This window comes from Montipora foliosa, chromosome 4 (genome assembly GCF_036669935.1).
Source record: "Montipora foliosa isolate CH-2021 chromosome 4, ASM3666993v2, whole genome shotgun sequence".
NCBI lineage: Eukaryota > Metazoa > Cnidaria > Anthozoa > Scleractinia > Acroporidae > Montipora > Montipora foliosa.
In genome coordinates, this window is record NC_090872.1 from 43,939,346 (window position 1) to 43,956,845 (window position 17,500).

Consider the following 17,500-nt stretch of genomic DNA (forward strand, 5'->3'; position numbering starts at 1 on the left):
GAGCTCTCTCACACACGTCTGCATTCTGCGAAGTTTGCGCAGTCTGAATCCGGTGAATGATACCGTCAATCCACCCTGCTAGCAGAGCCTTTCTTTTGCTTGCTCGATTTTGGCGTTCTCGAGAAAGGCTCTGCATGAATAGAGTAAGATCTTTATTGAATATGCGCTGCATGTCGCCAGGATACAGTCTCGAACCCAAGCCTAATATGCCAGATCTCGCCGCCATCTTGGTTTTTCATGGTACAGCGGGCTCAATTATAACCATCGGATTTTGTCACTAAACGGACGCTCGCACTGGAATAACCGGTTTGACGAAAGAAAACAGAATTGACTAGTCCAGAAGCTTGGGCTGCGGCGGCTTCAAAGAGTTGAAGCGATTCGGGCAGAGCCTTCATTTCTCCTCCTCATTAAAGAGGAGAGTGCCGTCAATCAAACCTACGGCGTTGAGAAAGCTCGAAAATGTGTTGTATCGAATGCCATTTTATATAATGACGATAATTTATAAACAGAATAGAGACAACATGGTGTATCTCTTCTGCTGCGGTACTTTTAGAAATCCCGAATATGTATGCAAGAACATGCAACTTCAAGTATTGCCGAAGCCAAATAAAAACAAGGAGTACTCTGTTTCTCACATCAAGAATGCAGCGGCGTCTCCTTTCTGTTGGAGGTGTTCGTGGCCAATGTCTGGGTGCAGTCACTTCTCCTTATATTTTTTCAACAACGGCTTCCAAAGTTCCTGGTGTCTCGCCCGTCATGTACCAAAATATGACAGGGTTGAGTTTTAAGGATTGCCACACGTCTCTTCCTCTTGTTCTCATTCCGTGAAAGTGAGGAAACAAGGTGCGAATCAGAGGGATATCTCTGTTGTTTTCCTCGAAACTGGCAAGGACGGAAAGAAGTAGAACGGAAATATTTAGGTTGGAGATCAGAAAGGTTGGTGGGGGGAGGAGTATAAGGCACTGCATCTTGGTTCACAGGCAATAAACAAGAAGCAAGATGAAGCGATGAAATAAGAAGTGAGTAGGTATAGACAAGAAATGTTGGGGCAGGAGAAGGGAAGTAGTCTTCAGGCATAATGGTTGACTTCTTTCTACAAATGGCCAATACAAATGCATACCTATCCCGTCTTATAGACCTTATTCCAAAATGGCCGTCATTTAGATATTCTTTTGTTTTTATTCAAATTAGCCCTTGATGCCTCGTTCTTGAGATGAAAATTCAAAAGAATATTTTGCCGTGAACGAGGCATGAAGGTCTAATTTCAATAAAAACAAAAGAATATCTAAATGGAGGTCAGTTTGGAATAAGGTGTATGATCAGTGAAGTCGACGTAGTTTAATATTAATGCAGACACTTTTTTCACGCTAGTGATAGAATTCCGTGAGAATTCCCCTGCGGGCCTGAAGCAAGGATAGCGCCACGCACGTGCCACGAACGATGGGCGACTTAACGGAAAACATTTTCCTGAGGGCAGAGTTTGGAGGTGAAATTCAAATCCCAAGAACTACTAGCAGCGCCAGACCGCTTCTGGTGTTGCCGAAGGAATCAAGGAAAGGTCAAGAATTGATGGAGAGGAACACAGGAAAAAGATGAGGAAGCGTGGAAGAACAACAGCATCGACTGTGAACGTAAGGCGTGAAAACCTACCAGACCAGTTGCCTCAATTTCTTGTCACTGCCAACCAGGCAGCCGAAGCGCACACAAGAGCGCTGAGCCCGGGCGCTGAGCAAGTGGGAAAGGAATTTTGGCCTCGCCAGTTCTTCTGAGTAAACCTAGTTTTGAGTAAAAGAATTTCCGTGACCATGTTATACCACTTGGCACAGTTCGTTTCTAAAGGGTGCCCTAGGGTGTTATGTTCTATCTGATTACACTTGCCTTTGTTGGCTTATTAAAATGGAAGAACCCTGTCTATTTTTTGTTGCTTTTCTTATAGCCCAAATATCTGGTTACAAGCAAAAATATTGTGGAAAATGTGAGCCAAAAAGGTCACCGCCCGTGAGTACAAGGCTTCTGATTACGTGATTGGGAATTTCGCCACGGTAAAAATTGAAATTTGGATTGATAGAAGACTTCATTTAAACAGCCGATTTAGTTATTCATATACATTCCTCTAATGATGTAAACTTGAAATCGGCAAGTTTCACTTCCGTTGAACTTCCGCTAAATCGGAAAACCCTATTTAATTGTGTTGTTTTCAAAATCAATTTGCTTTCCACCACATTAAATTCAATTGACATATAATTCACACCAAGAATTTGACTTACTAAATAGTACTTACTGAGCGCACTCAAGATCCGCCTGACTTTGTCTCCTTGGATAATACCGAACATTTTGAAAGTAAAGGAAAGGAATTTTATTTCAGTGTCAAGTTATTTTAGTACTGGAGCACTAATTGGGGATACTGGCCGTGTTTTCACGACAGCCGTTGTCCCACGTAGCATTCCTGAACGTGGTATGTTTGCAGACTTCGTTAAGCGACCTAGAAATAATACGTTTTTAGCGAAGCTCCGCGCGCGCGCGGAGCACCAAAGTTTAATAAAAAGATATGGTAACCCATCTAAAAGTTTGGTTTTGATCACTGTGCGACCGTACGACTGTACGTGCACCCCTCCGTGTTGCCAATGTCACCAGTATCACGTGACCATATCACGGGCACAAGTTTAGAGCTCATGGAGGAGAGCACACTCCAGCTGACACTTAGGCTACTGGTTTGTTTACAGCGTACATCTTTGATAATGGGTATCCATGTTATGGTCAATTGATACCTGTCAGAACAAGGTATCTGCTGACTAGTATCACGTGACCATGTCGCGGGGCCCAGGTTAGACCTCATCAACGTGATCTGTTTTTCTTTAAGGTAACCGCTGACCAGGTACTGGTTTTTTATTGGATCGCAGGCTCAGGCCAGGTCACACACCTGAACGTAAACGAGGCATATTTTTTCGCGCGCTTTCTGCGGCTTGACACGGCTACACGGCCATGCTACATGAACAAGAGCTCTTGGTTCTCGTGTTTAGGTAGAAAACGGTTTGCAGAATATTTTTTCCTGCATTTTTCGCCGGTTTCAATCCAGGTTTGACATAATATAGCTTTTTAAGGATTAAACCACTGCAAAAACCGTGTACGATCAAAACTTGCTCTACGTTGGATCAAAATAGATCGTGACCACACCATATGTTCACGTTGTCTTGACCAACCTTTGCAGGATATTTTCTATAATATAGCTCTAAACAGGACACACTGGTGGCTACGTAGTTATTCGAGTCAAGCATTGGAGGGCTATAAACATAAGGCAAAGTGTCTATTTTTAATTTCTTTAGAGCTGCTTTTTGCTCTGCCTTATTGCAATTTATGTCATAAGTCTGATAAGGTTGCACGATGCCTGGACGGCCTATGACAGAAGAGCAGAAACGAAAGAAGAGAGATAGAGAACGAGAACGACAAAATAGTTTCCCAGTAAGCTTAACAGCTCAAACTTGGTGGAATAAGTTAGTCCACAAATTCCTTTCTTGAACACTACCCGTTTGTTATTTTTACGGAGGACTTATTTCAAGTGGATGCATATTTTTAAAAAGTTGTTTAATTGTTTTTTCCTTTTTTCAGGAATGAAACTCGATTTTTTATTCTCAGCTGCAATTAAATAACAATCATCTGTACTCTTTTTGGACATAAAGAAATAATTGATTTGTTTGTTTGGCTTTAAAATGCAAGCGAACAAAAGTATTTTTACTCTGTTTGCCTAACTGTTTTTCGATGTGCCTCGACAGCGACAAGACAATTTTGCCCTTATAAACACGCAATACAAATCACAATGAGTTCTTGTAAAAGTGAGGAGAAATACCACTAGCTTGTGTCTCAGAAGTTTGTTTAGCGCACATACAGCCAGGTAATTTATTGGAGATCTTGTTTGAAGTTTGTCCTTTCTTGCCGATTCTGGTTCCGAGCCAAGCTGATGTGTCTCAATAAGATAAAGTGGAATAAAGTACATCAATAAAACTCTTTTTTTGACCTTGAACCGACAAAGACGATCTGTCACATCACGAGCTGGTATGTCTCTGATTTCTAATATTTGCGTGACAGTTGCCTCTGAAATGGCTTTTTTCCTTTTTACCGTGGAATTCATTAGTTAGTCAGCGAAGAACACGACTTAATTAAGCAGTAACCGGAAACACCAAAACACGGACAATTCGAAAACCTTTTATTTTTACTAATCCTACAGCCAGTAAGAATAAACAACCCGGGGGCTCCGCTTTTAGGCTTGGCTAAAATCTATATATTACGGGTAAGATTAAATGAGGACAGAGCACGTGCTAATACAATAATAAAAATAATAAAAATAGCACTCCTGTTGTATTTGCGATTTGAACTAGACCCTCCGTGAGGGTACACTGGGTTGCCTGTGGTACGTGCACCGTTCCAGACAATTATTTTCAAGTTGGGGGGTCATAAGACCATTTAAGGGGTCACCCAGAAGTCATACCAGCAGCCCTTTGGCTCACAGGTCCTAACACGTTCACACGACGAAACAGATCCTTTTCTGAGGTTAAAAACCTGGCTACCGGCCTATTAATTAATCATTCGTCGGAAAGAAGAAATTCCTGTCCTCTTTAGAAAAAATATTGCTTACGTGTGGTAGTGAAGTAACACAGCGATTTATTCCATATAAACTGTCAACTGAGCTGTGTGTTGTCTTCCAGGAGATTCAAGTTGTCCTTGTGTAATATGTAGCTCTAACAGTGCACTATATTGATTTGGTATTGTCTATCACTGTAGTGCCATGGGAGAAGTCTTGGGTAAATAGCTTGAGAAGACATGTGGGGACTAGCAAAGTACTGAACCCAGAAAGATTGAAGAACATAAATGGGAAGTGAGAAACATTGGCTTCTGGGCTGACATGTTGATCATTTTCAAGCTCCCTCACAACTTCTTTCACCACAAGTTTAAGCGTGCCCTCTGAGCATCTGACAGCTTTGTAATACTAAAGTTCACTAAAGTTCACTAAAGTTAAGCCCTGTATCTGGATGGGTGACCTCAAACATATACCCCTTCGTAAAACAGAAGCATTGGACCGAAAATACTATTAACGCTAACAAATGCGAACTCAGGAAGGTACAGATTTTGTTAGCTTGCTTTATGCAAAAACAAATATTGATGCAAAAGTAAATTGATACACAGTTTTTAGAAAGCGCAGAAGGATGTTTCCAGGACGGTCGTTCGAGAATAACATATTTACGACATGAAAACAACATTAATTTTGAACCGTGAATATATAATATAAAACGTTACGATCAGCGACAAACATTTTGGGAGATTTTTGCTACGTTCACTTTTGGTTGCACAACTAAATCGCAAAATCGAAAGTGACATCGCCGGAATTCAACGGGCGCCGTGATTAAGTTACCGCGGCATGTTTACTCGCCAAACAGTGAAGCATCATGTCAAATGATGGCAAGATACCGGGTTTTCGTAAGTTTCTTTTTCTGTCAAGTGTTATAAAGTTTGACAATAAATGAGCGAAGTCAAAACAAAGATCACAATGGCCTAAACTCTTGAGGTTGACCCCGGGGTTGACCACTATTTCTGCTAAGTCAAAAATTTACTCTCCGAGACAAGGTTATTTATCACCAGGTAATTCCATCATTTTGGAAATAGCAGCTACTTTATTATTCATCGGCGTCACAATTTTTTGCTGATTTTGGGGCTCATTTTAAAATTTTTGTTGAAACTCAAGCACGCTTCCAACAGACCTGTTTGTTAAACCTTTCCTGCTTACAAAGCAATACTAAAAATATCCTCCCGTATCACATTTCAACCTTAAGCTCGAAAATTCAATACACAACATGATATTATAATTCACAAAGGCAGAAAATATCACAGAATCCTTTTCCAGCGAAACATTTCATTGAAACAAACAATATAAGATGCACTAAAACGCCGTTCGCGTTGCAATGACTTTCGACGCCATTGCTGGTTAACGAGAATAACAAACTCACGAGGCAGAATGTACATTTATATTTAATTAAGTTAGCACAACAGAAAGACGCTAACCTCATTTTGACACGAAAATGCTTTACTATTGCCATAAAAATTATCCAGTTAAGCTCGCATGTTATAAAACATGATGAATTCATAAAGGCCACTTTTTCCAGCGAAACATTTTTTGAAACAAACAACATATTTGCTATTAGAGGCAAAAACCGCTTCCTATTTCATTACGTGCGTGAAGAGAAAAAACTCAGTCGTGTTCAATATGCGCAATATTACAACAAACTAAAATTTCAGAATCAAACCGTTTCCATGAAGAACATTTTCCTTGAATAATGAAGCACAAAATAGACGACAAGCTTTCTTTCAAATAATTCTTGGCTCTCGCATTTCCAATTATTTTTTTTATTAATTTACCTGAAGACTGTGCAGAGTTGATCACAGATCCACTTAAGGTGTTCGATTCGTTCTCTGTCTTTGTTGAACCCATAAGTTACCAGAGAATATTCCATTTGGTTTCAGTGTTCTACATAACAGCACACTTGGTAAAAAAATTAGCAATGCAGCTCACTTTGATTTCGGCTCGACGGGCGACAGATTGTTGTCGAAGTCAATTACTCGTCGCTTTTAAGATTCCACCGCCTGTCTTGTTCAGTATCCAATTGACTTGCCATTATTGAGCTTCATAAGGGTATATTTTGTTCAAAGATCCACTAAAACGCCATTCGCGTTACATGACTTTCGACGCCATTGCCGGTTAAGTTAATCGTTCTACTGTGTCCACCAGAGAAATCTACGCATTTCCCACTACCCTCTCGATCCTAAGAAAATACGCGCAGAAGGCTCTATGCACAAAGACACCACTTAGCAGGGGAGTGACAGGCAAGACTTTTACCGACACGGAAAAAAAGAAGAAAAAAAAGAAAAACACCCAACAAATGCCACCCTTTTTCCGACTGGGATTGCCATACTGTCAACCCAGTAATAACCGCAAGCGACTCCTCGTTACCTGGTTTGGTGGCTTAAATTTAATGAGAATTCTAGTGAAATTTGCCGACTAGCTTAACTTAAGCGAGTTGGGAAAGGAACTGTTTTCACGGAATTTTCGGTTGTCATTCGCTAAGCAACCTGAAAAACCGCTCGTGAAAACACAGTCACAGTAAACTGAATTAACAATTAACGCAAATCAAGTCAAATGCTGGTTTTTTGAAAAGAAGAGTCTATTTTGTATCTTCCCATCCTTTAATAATTACCGGCGCCTCTTTCCTCACAACCATGTATCTTATTCTCATTGCTAAAAACAGTTTAGTAACCGATGTGATATTAGCAGTATTGATCTCGATCATAAAATTTCATGATACATCGTCTCAGTTTAACAAACCTCCTTTCATGCTATCCATTTCTGTCATTTTTAAAATCAATGCGGTTTGTGATAAGCACATTGATTTTAAGAACAGATATTTGAAATGTTTAAATTTCAAATATCTGTTCTTAAAATCAATCAGACTAATGAATACAATCAATAACGTCAAAGGCCTTTCGCACAACCAGGATCGGACCGGACCGGACCGGTTACTGCTTATTCCTAATTTTCTCTAAATTGACCTTTTTAGCTTGTACTTTTTGTTTTCCCATTTCAGATCCCGTGATGTTACTCTAGCGAGCAATTCCTTTCAAATGTCGTCCTATGCACGTGTATATGTATGTGTAACTTATAAAAAAACAAAATAAACTTAGGCCCGTTTTAAACGTCGCATTTTACATGTGCCGAATCTAATGTAAATGAGAAAAATCTATTGTTTTCGCCGATTTGCATTAGATTCGGCACATGTAAAATGCGACGTTTAAAACGGGCCTTAGAACCAAACTCCTCGTAACATTGAATCTTTTCGCTCCCACCTCATATCTGAATGGTTCTTTTGGGGATAGTTTCTTCACCTCACCTTGTTCTCCTCGGAAGAAATTATTAATATAATTTCCTCTCTTAAAAGTAGTATCAGTGAGGGAGTGGACTGTATTAACATCAATGTGATTAAGGCATCTCCCCTTTCTCAAATCTGTACCATCTCCTTTTCCATTGGTATTGCGCCCGATAGACTTAAAATCAGTAAGATAATTCCTACATTCAAAAGTAAGGACAGCGCTAAGTTCACCAATTACAGGCCCATCTCAATTTCACCTTGCTTTTCCAAAATTCTTGAGAGCGCCAGGTATCATCGCCTTATGAATTAGATTACTTGTCACAACATACTAAATGATCATCAGTGTGATTTTAGAAAGAAACACTCTACTTTCATGACAATATTGGAACTTACTGAAAAAATATTTGAATCGTTCGAAAAGAATGAACTCACTATAGGTATATTCATCGATCTCAAAAAAGCCTTTAACACTGTTAAATTTCTATGGTATACGAGGCACCCCTCTAAACTGGATGCATAGTTATCTCAACTCTCGTTTTCAATATGTTCAAATTAATTCCTTTAAATCCGCACTGCTTCCTATTAAATGTGTTGTTCCTCAGGGTTCTGTACTTGGACCACTACTATTTCTTTTATACATTAATGACATATTTACATGTTCAAATTACCTCTCATTTATACCTTTTGCGGATGACACCAATATTTTTTTTTCAGCACAACAACATCTCGGAACTAATCTTCATCATCATATCTTGTCACGCCAATGATTGACTGAACTATGCGAGGGCGCTGTTGCTGACTTCCCTCAACTCCCAGTGCATGCTGGGCCCTGAGGACAACCACAGAGAATGTGGTCCGTGGTCTCACTTTGCTCGCCACAGGAACATTCTGGAATGTTTGCAAGTCCCCACCTGTGCATATTTTCGTTTGTTTTCCCCACTTTGGCTCGTGCTCTGTTGAGCCTGACCCAATTTTTTCCTGCAAAGAGATGTTCCATTTGGCAGGTGTTCTTGGTCGTGTGGCAGGGCGTCATTTGGGGGACTGATGTCATTCTCCAGACTGGTTTGGGTGGTGCGGTTTCAACATCATAAAACTGCGCCTGGCCCCTGGATCGGAGACGGAGTTCTACGTGCTGGTGATTCTAGAGAGGATGGCGAGGGTCACTGAGCTGTTCATACCTCTCAACTCTTGCTATGGTATCTCTGCGTGTGCCACAGGAGCTATGCCACAGCGTCTGTGCGGCGTTGGGAATGGGGTGGCCCCTAATGTACCTGTGATAGTTCTGCAAGTGCTATTCAGTTCAGGACCCACCTTTCCTGCATGGCACGACCTGCTCCTCACAGGGGCACGGTACTCAGCAGTTGAGTAGCAAAGAACAAGGTCTGTTGATCTCAGAGTCTTTGCATCAGCTCCCCATGACGAGATGGACAATTTGCTGAGGAGTTTATTCCGGCTAGAAATTTGCTTCTTTAGCCTCAGCACGCGTTCTTTGAATTAGAGTGTCCTGTCCAAGGTCACGCCTAGTTATATTTTTGTTCTTGAGCCTCTCATCGTTCCATCTAATTCCTAGCTCCGTCTTTGCATGTCTGTGGTTGAGATGGAAACTACAGAGTTGCGTTTTGCCTGGGTTAGCGTTTAGCGATCACTTGGCATAGTACTCCACTACAGATTTGAGGACATCACTGAGTTTTTCTTGGATGATGGTGAATGATTCTACTTGCGTTGCAAGACAGAGATTATCGGCATACATGAACCTCTTGATGTTGTTAAAGGTTGGCTGGTCGTTGGTGTAAACGTTGAAGAGGGTTGGAAACAGTACAGAGCCTTGAGGTAACCCGTTCTTCTGGCTCCTCCAGTGGCTCTTTTTGCCCTCAATTTCAACGTAAAACCTGCGGTTGTCTAATAATGACCCGATAATTCTGATTTTTGCTACTTTAAGCATAAGTGCCCTGTGGTTGACAATGTCATATGCAACACTAAGTCTACAAATACTGCACCTGTGATGTTCTTCCTCTCAAAACCATCTTCGATGTATTGAGTCAGGTTCAAGACCTCGCCACAGCATGATCTTCCCGGGCTAGACCCCGCTTGGTCTGGTGTCAGCTGATCTTCTACTGAGGGTGATATGTGACCCAATATCATCCGTTCATACACTTTGTATAGTATGCACAAGAGTGACATTGGTCGATAACTTTTTTGGATCTTCTGGGTTTTTGTCAGGTTTTAACAGTGCCGCAACTTTTTCTTTCCTCCAGACTTTCGGGATACCATATGTTGTGGCACAGGCATTAAATAAGGATGGAAGCCAATCCTTGGTTCTGTCTCCGAAGTGAAGAATATACTCTCCACCATGATACCGTCTAATCCCACGGCTTTCCCTGGCTTCAGATATTTAAGAGCCTCATTCAGTTCTCCGATCGCAAATGGAGTAAAGAAGTTGTCGCATGTGTTCATGGCTCGCTCCATATTTTCTTTCATTTTCTTCAGGTTGCTGGTTTGCAATTGAGTAGCAGTTGGTGAGCTACTTGGTTAGGCGTTACAGCAGTAATTCGTTTTGGTGGAGCTTTCTCAGCATCTAGTTTTGTTATTGTTGACCAGGCTTTTTTGCTGTTGTGGGTGAGATTGACATTTGTAATAATCTCAGTCCAGCACTGTTTTCGTTCTCCACTTATCAAAGCCAGCAGTCTCTCCCCAAGTTCAACAGTTCGTTCGGTAAATGGGTCCTGGATGTAGCCATTTTTGTGGTCTTGGTATAGATGTTTACTTTTTTTTTTTTTTATTTATTTATTTATAATATTTACAGGACGAACACTTACACTACTTACAATACTAATATTATACTTACATACATATATATTGCACTGCTTATACTTACAGTATTTATACAAGCAAGCAGGACAAACACTTACACTACTTACAATACTAGCATTATAATTTTTTGTATTAATAATTTTTGTTTTTTTACTTACAAACCGCTTCCTCTACTTACACGACTGTACTTACATTATTTACATTACAATACTTGCGCTATTTACAAAACAATATTTTCACCTCTGTACTTACCAATATGATACTTAAGTTACTTACAAACCAATTTTTACACTACTTACAATGCAGTGATTACACTACGACAGATAAGGTGACAGCACCCATTTTTGTTATTCTACTATCACTGGAATACACAGCAGATCAAAACATTTGACTTGACAACTTAGTCAACAACGCAATCACAAACACAACTGCAGGTTCTCGCCCACGCCTCGCATCACTCAATCTGTATTTATTGATTAAAAATTTATGTTTTTAAAACAGGACCATTTCTCTTTGAAAACATGCATGGAGTTAGATGTTTACTTTCATCAGTCAGCCCTGGGATAAATTTTTTCCATACCATTGACTGAAACGCTTCGCAGCACTCCGGGACAGGTTTTATGTCTCCGATACGTTGCTCAATCTCTGAGGTGAACTTTTCCCATTTGCCTTTCCAAAAGTTAAATCTTGGTACTGGAGTAGTCACCACTTGTCTTAGTACTGGTTTGATGTTAACCATTATTGTTCTATACTGAGATTTGGGTATAAGTTGGTGTGTTTGAGGAATATCTTGAAGACACGAAGACTAGATCTGGGTTATACTCTCTTCTCCAGCGTGCGCTTTGGAAGGAAGGCTTATCCTTATCACGATGTATAAAAGAAAGGTCATTTGTCAGTGCCCATTCCTCCACAGTCTCTCCATCTCTATTGTTGTTGTCGTAGCCCAAGATGATGTTGTGACTGTTAAAGTCACCTAGGATTAGGTGAGCTTTCCCACCAATTTCGCAGTCAGCAGGCCATATAAAGGGTGTGAGTGGTAGTTTATAAACAGATATGATGTTTATGTGTTCTGTTTCCAGCTGCAAGATGTCAATGCCGCTGTTTGTGAGATCTTTGTCACGAGCATATACGGCACTTCCATAGACATGACATGGGTGATGGATAATGAGGTCAAATCCTGGTATTGTTGGGGGCGCAATACTAATTAAAATCGTTAACTATGAACTTTCCTTATTGCCCACTTGGTTCAAAGCTAGCTAACCAACTCTGTATCGTGATAAGACAAAATTTCTTTTATTTCACTCTCCGATAGTATCTCTATCCCCATCGATAACAATAGACTAGAGGGAGTAGAAAACACAAGATTTTTAGGTGTCATAATCCATCAAAACCTCAGTCACATGTTAACCACACATTAAAGCAATTTCTTCCAAAGTTGCTAAATTCATCGGGATCACTACCAAATACTCTATGCAAATTATATAATTCTCTAATACTCCACTACCTAGAGTACTGTTCCATCGTTTAGGCCTCTAATTATCCCTCTCATCTACAACCAATCTTTCATCTTCAAATGAAAGCCCTTAGAATCATGAATCACTCTGATCTCCCCCAAGTACACATACCTACCCTCTATTTAGCACATGGAACATTCTTAATACATTCAATATTTATAAGCAACAAGTTAAGTCTCTTGCTTCGTTTTCCCTCATATGCAAAGGCTCTTGCCTATTCCTTTCTTGTCTCTCTTCAAACTTAATTCTCCATACTCATAAATACTTTGTCTTTACGGGCACAGGGTACCCGAATTTGAAATGGCATTCCTCTCTCATTACGCCATTTTTAAACTGTGTCGAAAGTGGGCTATACGACTTTACCCAGAATGGGTTCCGCGGACGGACGGACGGACGAGGACGATTACATGTTAAACCCAACATATTTTTGCTGCCTTGGTCATCTAATGGGGCCCCCACACAGTCAATGGATTCTCGTCATACAAAGACCTGGAAAATACCTCGCTTTTGTAGCAGAGGAATAAATCCATGTACAGTGGTAGTAGATGCATTTACTGTGAGCTGGATAGGAGAAAACAACTAGGTTTTTCCTCCTTCATTTCTAATATCCCACATGCGTAACAACCCTGAAGATGGTGCTGTCATTGTCCCAATGTGGTGCACCATGGTGGCCTCTTCTTACAGTAGATGGGCATCAACCCATGCCTTGGATTGTAGACTGGTTAGACATTCCTTTTGGTGACGACACTTTCATCCCGACAGTGTAACATAGATGCTTGTTTGGAACAGGCACAGTAATATATAGATTTAGCCAAGCCTAAAAGCGGAGCTCCCTGGTTATTTATTCTTACTGCCTGTAGGTTTAGTGAAAACAAAAGGTTTCGGATTGTCCGCGTTTTGATGTTTCGGGTTGCTGCTTTAATAATTAAATCATTTCTTTGCTGTCTTCTATAGAAAAATTTATTGCCTAAATAGTGAACTCCACAGTAAATTTTACGCTAAAAACCGATATCGCATGAATCACAAAGGGATGAGTAGGATATTGGTTTTTCGAGTGAACTTTACTCCACCAGTTTGGCAATGAATTTTTCTTGAACCGCATGAGTTTTAAAAGAAAACAAGTACACCCCCAACGAGCGAATGGAAAAGGAAAAAAGCCATTTCAGAGTAAACTGTCAATAGCCAGCGAATAGGAATCACGCTAAAATTATGCACCAGTCATTTGAAACCCCCGCCCCCCCCCCCCCCCCAATTCGGGCCTTAGCGGGGGATTGCGGGGACTTTCACCTCGTATCCATTTCGGTTCCCCGGTAGGCGGGGAATTCGCTGGATGTCACGGTCTTCGCATCCCCTACCGGGGGAATTATAAAGCGGAGCAGTCACTCCTTGGTCAGCGGTCTTCATTTTCGCGCCTCATAGTAAATTTGCATACATTATTGTCGTTTTCTTGACAAACGTGGATTCTGGTCTGGATAATAATGCATTGTAAAGTCTCTTATCGCCATAGACCGAAGAAGGCTGTTGTAGCCGAAAATCTTGAAAGTTTGATCGACAAAGGTAGGCACATTTTTTATGATATTGTATGCTCTGGACTCATTGTTCTCGAATGAATCGTTCCGTTTGAGTTTAATGTTCGCGAATGAAGATTGAAAGAATCGTCCCGGTATGCATGTCCTTTTAACCCAAATTTTTTTATTCTTTTGTTATGAAAATCAATTGCATGTTCTTGTATTCAAAATCTCGTGTATGCATTTTTTATGTAACGGGCAACTGGTTTGGGTTGGTACATTTCGAAATGTACCTCCCAACTGGTTTTGACCTATGACCTATTTGATTATATCACAAATAGAGCTTTAAGTTATGTCTATTAATATAACTATTTACATCTATTGAAGCGTATTTTATGAGGACTGCTTTTTCTTGTGAGTTTACATGCTTTCTATGTGATGTTCGTTGACCAATAACTACGAAGTAAGGTTTTATTAGTCATGGGTTGAAGAACCTTGCTTTTAGTCATATGTCAGAGAGTGAAAATTCGGTCACTTGAACTCTGGAGCTTCGGTTGTTTTTAAAAGAAAAATGGATAAAAAATCTTCTAAAGGTATTTTCATATGCATGCAAGTCATGAGCTTTGAAATAATTCTGTGCTCAGGAAAAAGAAAACTTGGAATATCGATAGAGGACGTAAAAATTTACCTAGAAGATGGCACGGAAATTGATGAAGATGAGACGATGCTGGCTCGTGAAAATGGATCAGTGTTTGTGTTTTGGCCTGGTGGGGAGAAATGGCAAATGCTGTCATCTTGTACTTCCTCAAGTTGGGAACATTCAGGAGTCAAAGGGGATGGGATGGCGAACAGCAAAGGTGATTTTATTACTTGAGCTTTTCATTTTTTATGCAGGATAACTTAACTTACAGGACTTAAAGTGGCACAATACGTCATCTCTTTTAGAAAAAGGTGTATTTCACCTTTTTTTTGTATTTGTACCTAATTAATTCTAATCATTTAATTTACAAATAGTTATCTTTATCCCATGTAGGGTCCACAAGCCAACAGCTCACCATATGTACAACACATGATAACGTAACTCTGGGACCTCCAACCATAGTAAGTTGATCTTTTTAACCATAACTAAGTAGAATAACTTGACCAGCCAAAAAGTTGTGACAACTTTTAAAATTATTTGATAGCTTTTTCTATGCTTAGGTATCAGATTGCCCCATTGTGGAAAAACACAATGTCGATATTGATGTACAAACAATAGAGAAGGACAGCAAAATCTACAAAGACCTGAAGCCAGGAAGTTTTCTATTTGATTACAGAAGTAAGCTTAATGATGCAGCCTTGAACATTGCTCTGGACAATCCAACACTCATTTCAAATAAGGGCACACTTCTTGAGCGCGCCAAAAGAAAAGTAGAGGCTGATGGGTACGTGTATAAGAAGAAAAATCACGCTCTTCATCTCTTAATGCACCAGAGCCTGCAAAATCTGTCAAAATGAAGCCAAGTATTAGAGGCAAAAAACTAGAAGAAATCAGCGAAGATCTAGAGGAAGTTAGAAAGGAAATATTTCACTTAGAGAGATCAAGAGAAAAAGCAAGGAACCTGAATGCAGATGAGCGGGCACTCCGGTTAACTAAAGAAATGGATCCTCTACGGGTCAAAAAACGCCGCCTAGAAGAAGAGCTACTTCCTTTGCGGAATAAAGATAAGAAGAGTTCAAAAGACAAAGAAAGGAGGCAAAGGAAGGGCAGAACACCCCCACCTGGTGAAAAGCCATTGAAGGAACCTACCTCTTGCAAGAAAGGAAGCTTGGATCTCTTTCTCATGCAAATTGAAGGTAAAGGGCAGAGCAGCAGTAACTCAGCAGGACAAGGGCAAGGAGATGATGATGCCACTGATCATCAACAGGGTGATGAAGAAAGCAGCAGTCAGAGCAGTGGTAACTCATTAAGACAAGTGCGAGGAGGTGAAGCCTCTGGTCATCATCGGGGTGAAAAGGAAAGCAGTCAAAGCAGTGGTAACTCAGCAGGGCAGGTGCAAGAAAGTGACGCCTCTTGTCGTCCTCAGGGTGAAGGGCAGAGGAGGTCACCATCATCACCTCAAACAGATGATTCTTTTTTAGTCTAGGGTCTGGACAGTCACTCGACTGTCCAGACTTTCAGTTGTACATTACTTTGAAAGGCAAAGTTGTATCTGATGTCAGTAGTTGTCGTAAAGCTGATGGAATTTATCAGTCCTTTTTGTCTGGTGTGACATTATCTCAATTTGTGAAGGCAAGAACTGAATACTGTTACAAGTTTCATGCCATTGGATGTTGTGAGTGCAAAGGTTTGATACAGGCAGCAAATGAAATCATTTCATCTGGGATAGTTGATCTTGCCAATACCTTTCACAAATGATTCCAATCTGTGAAATATCAGTGTCACAATGCAAAGCGGAAATTTTTGCAGTTACCAGTTGTTATTTTTGAAATTAGTGCAGAAGGGAAAGGTTCCCAGAGGCTGCTTATGATTGAGCAACAAGCAGGTGTGAACTATGTCACATTTGTGTCTTTGTTCCACGAGCTGATTCCATCTTCCAATGTATCAGGTGGGATTAATAAGGCAACCCTTGATGGACTGTGCAAATTAGCTACTACAGAGTCCGACCAAAAGTTGATTAAGTATGCTGCTTGTGCCTCAAAAAACCTGTCTGTGAAGAACGCAGCACACACTTATGGGATTTCCAATTATGGTGTGCCGAGAAGCGACGTCGAAGGAGCCCTACAAAAAGCCTATGAAATCAGAAAAGAGGTGATGGAAATTGCTGCAGTTGAAGAACGAGCATTTCTCAGAACACTTGGCATAGATGTCTCAAGCAGCAGTGAGTCAGAGCTGGATGATTCTTCTACTTCATGTGAGTGGGCTAGTAAAAGTGAAGAATCAGACACAAACAGTGTTGACATGACAAAACAAAAAACCTATCAAGAAGCACAATCACATGGAAATGTAGGTGACAACAGTATTCTCTCTCCAGGCATACAAGGTGAAGACATAATTCTAGAGGACTCAGTAAAGGAAGTCAGCTGTGGTCAAACGCAATTAGACTTAAACAGCAACACAGAGGGCTTTCAACATACCACACAACGGCTGGATCCAGATGCTGGCCTTAACAAGGAAGGTGCCCAAGCTCTAATTTTCACCCCTACTCATGACCATCTTGCTTTGATGCTGAGAGAAAGCAATTTGAATTGGTTTGCGTTTGTTGATGAGTTGATCATTCTTTTGAGGCAGTATGACAAGTCAGTCACTGAACAGGTCTTGCTTGATTTTACACACAACATTTCTTTCATGGATTTCACTGAAGGGGAGGAAAGGTTAATAGAACAATCCAGACAAGCATATTTAACTCAAAGTCGACAACAAGCTTTAGGTTGTCAAGACAACAATGTTGTTACTGACTCAGAAAGTGACAATCCAGATCAGTGGCTCTCTGTAAAGAAGCTAAATTCGCCTGAAGGGACAGAAATGATTAAGAAGCAGAGGCGCATTCTACGTTCAAGAAGAAAACGTAGAGTGGCAAAAGAAATTGCAAATGAGTGTTTGTTGAAACGAAATATTCCAAAGCGAGTTTCTTCAGTTTTAAAGGAGTTCCCTAACATAGGTACAGATATTGAAGAATAAGTGAGGAGCAGACGGTGTGGTGCGGATGCATGGAGACGGACTGGAGTGGTAACTTTTGACGGAAATAGAAAGCGAGGACCGAAGGCATCTTACAAA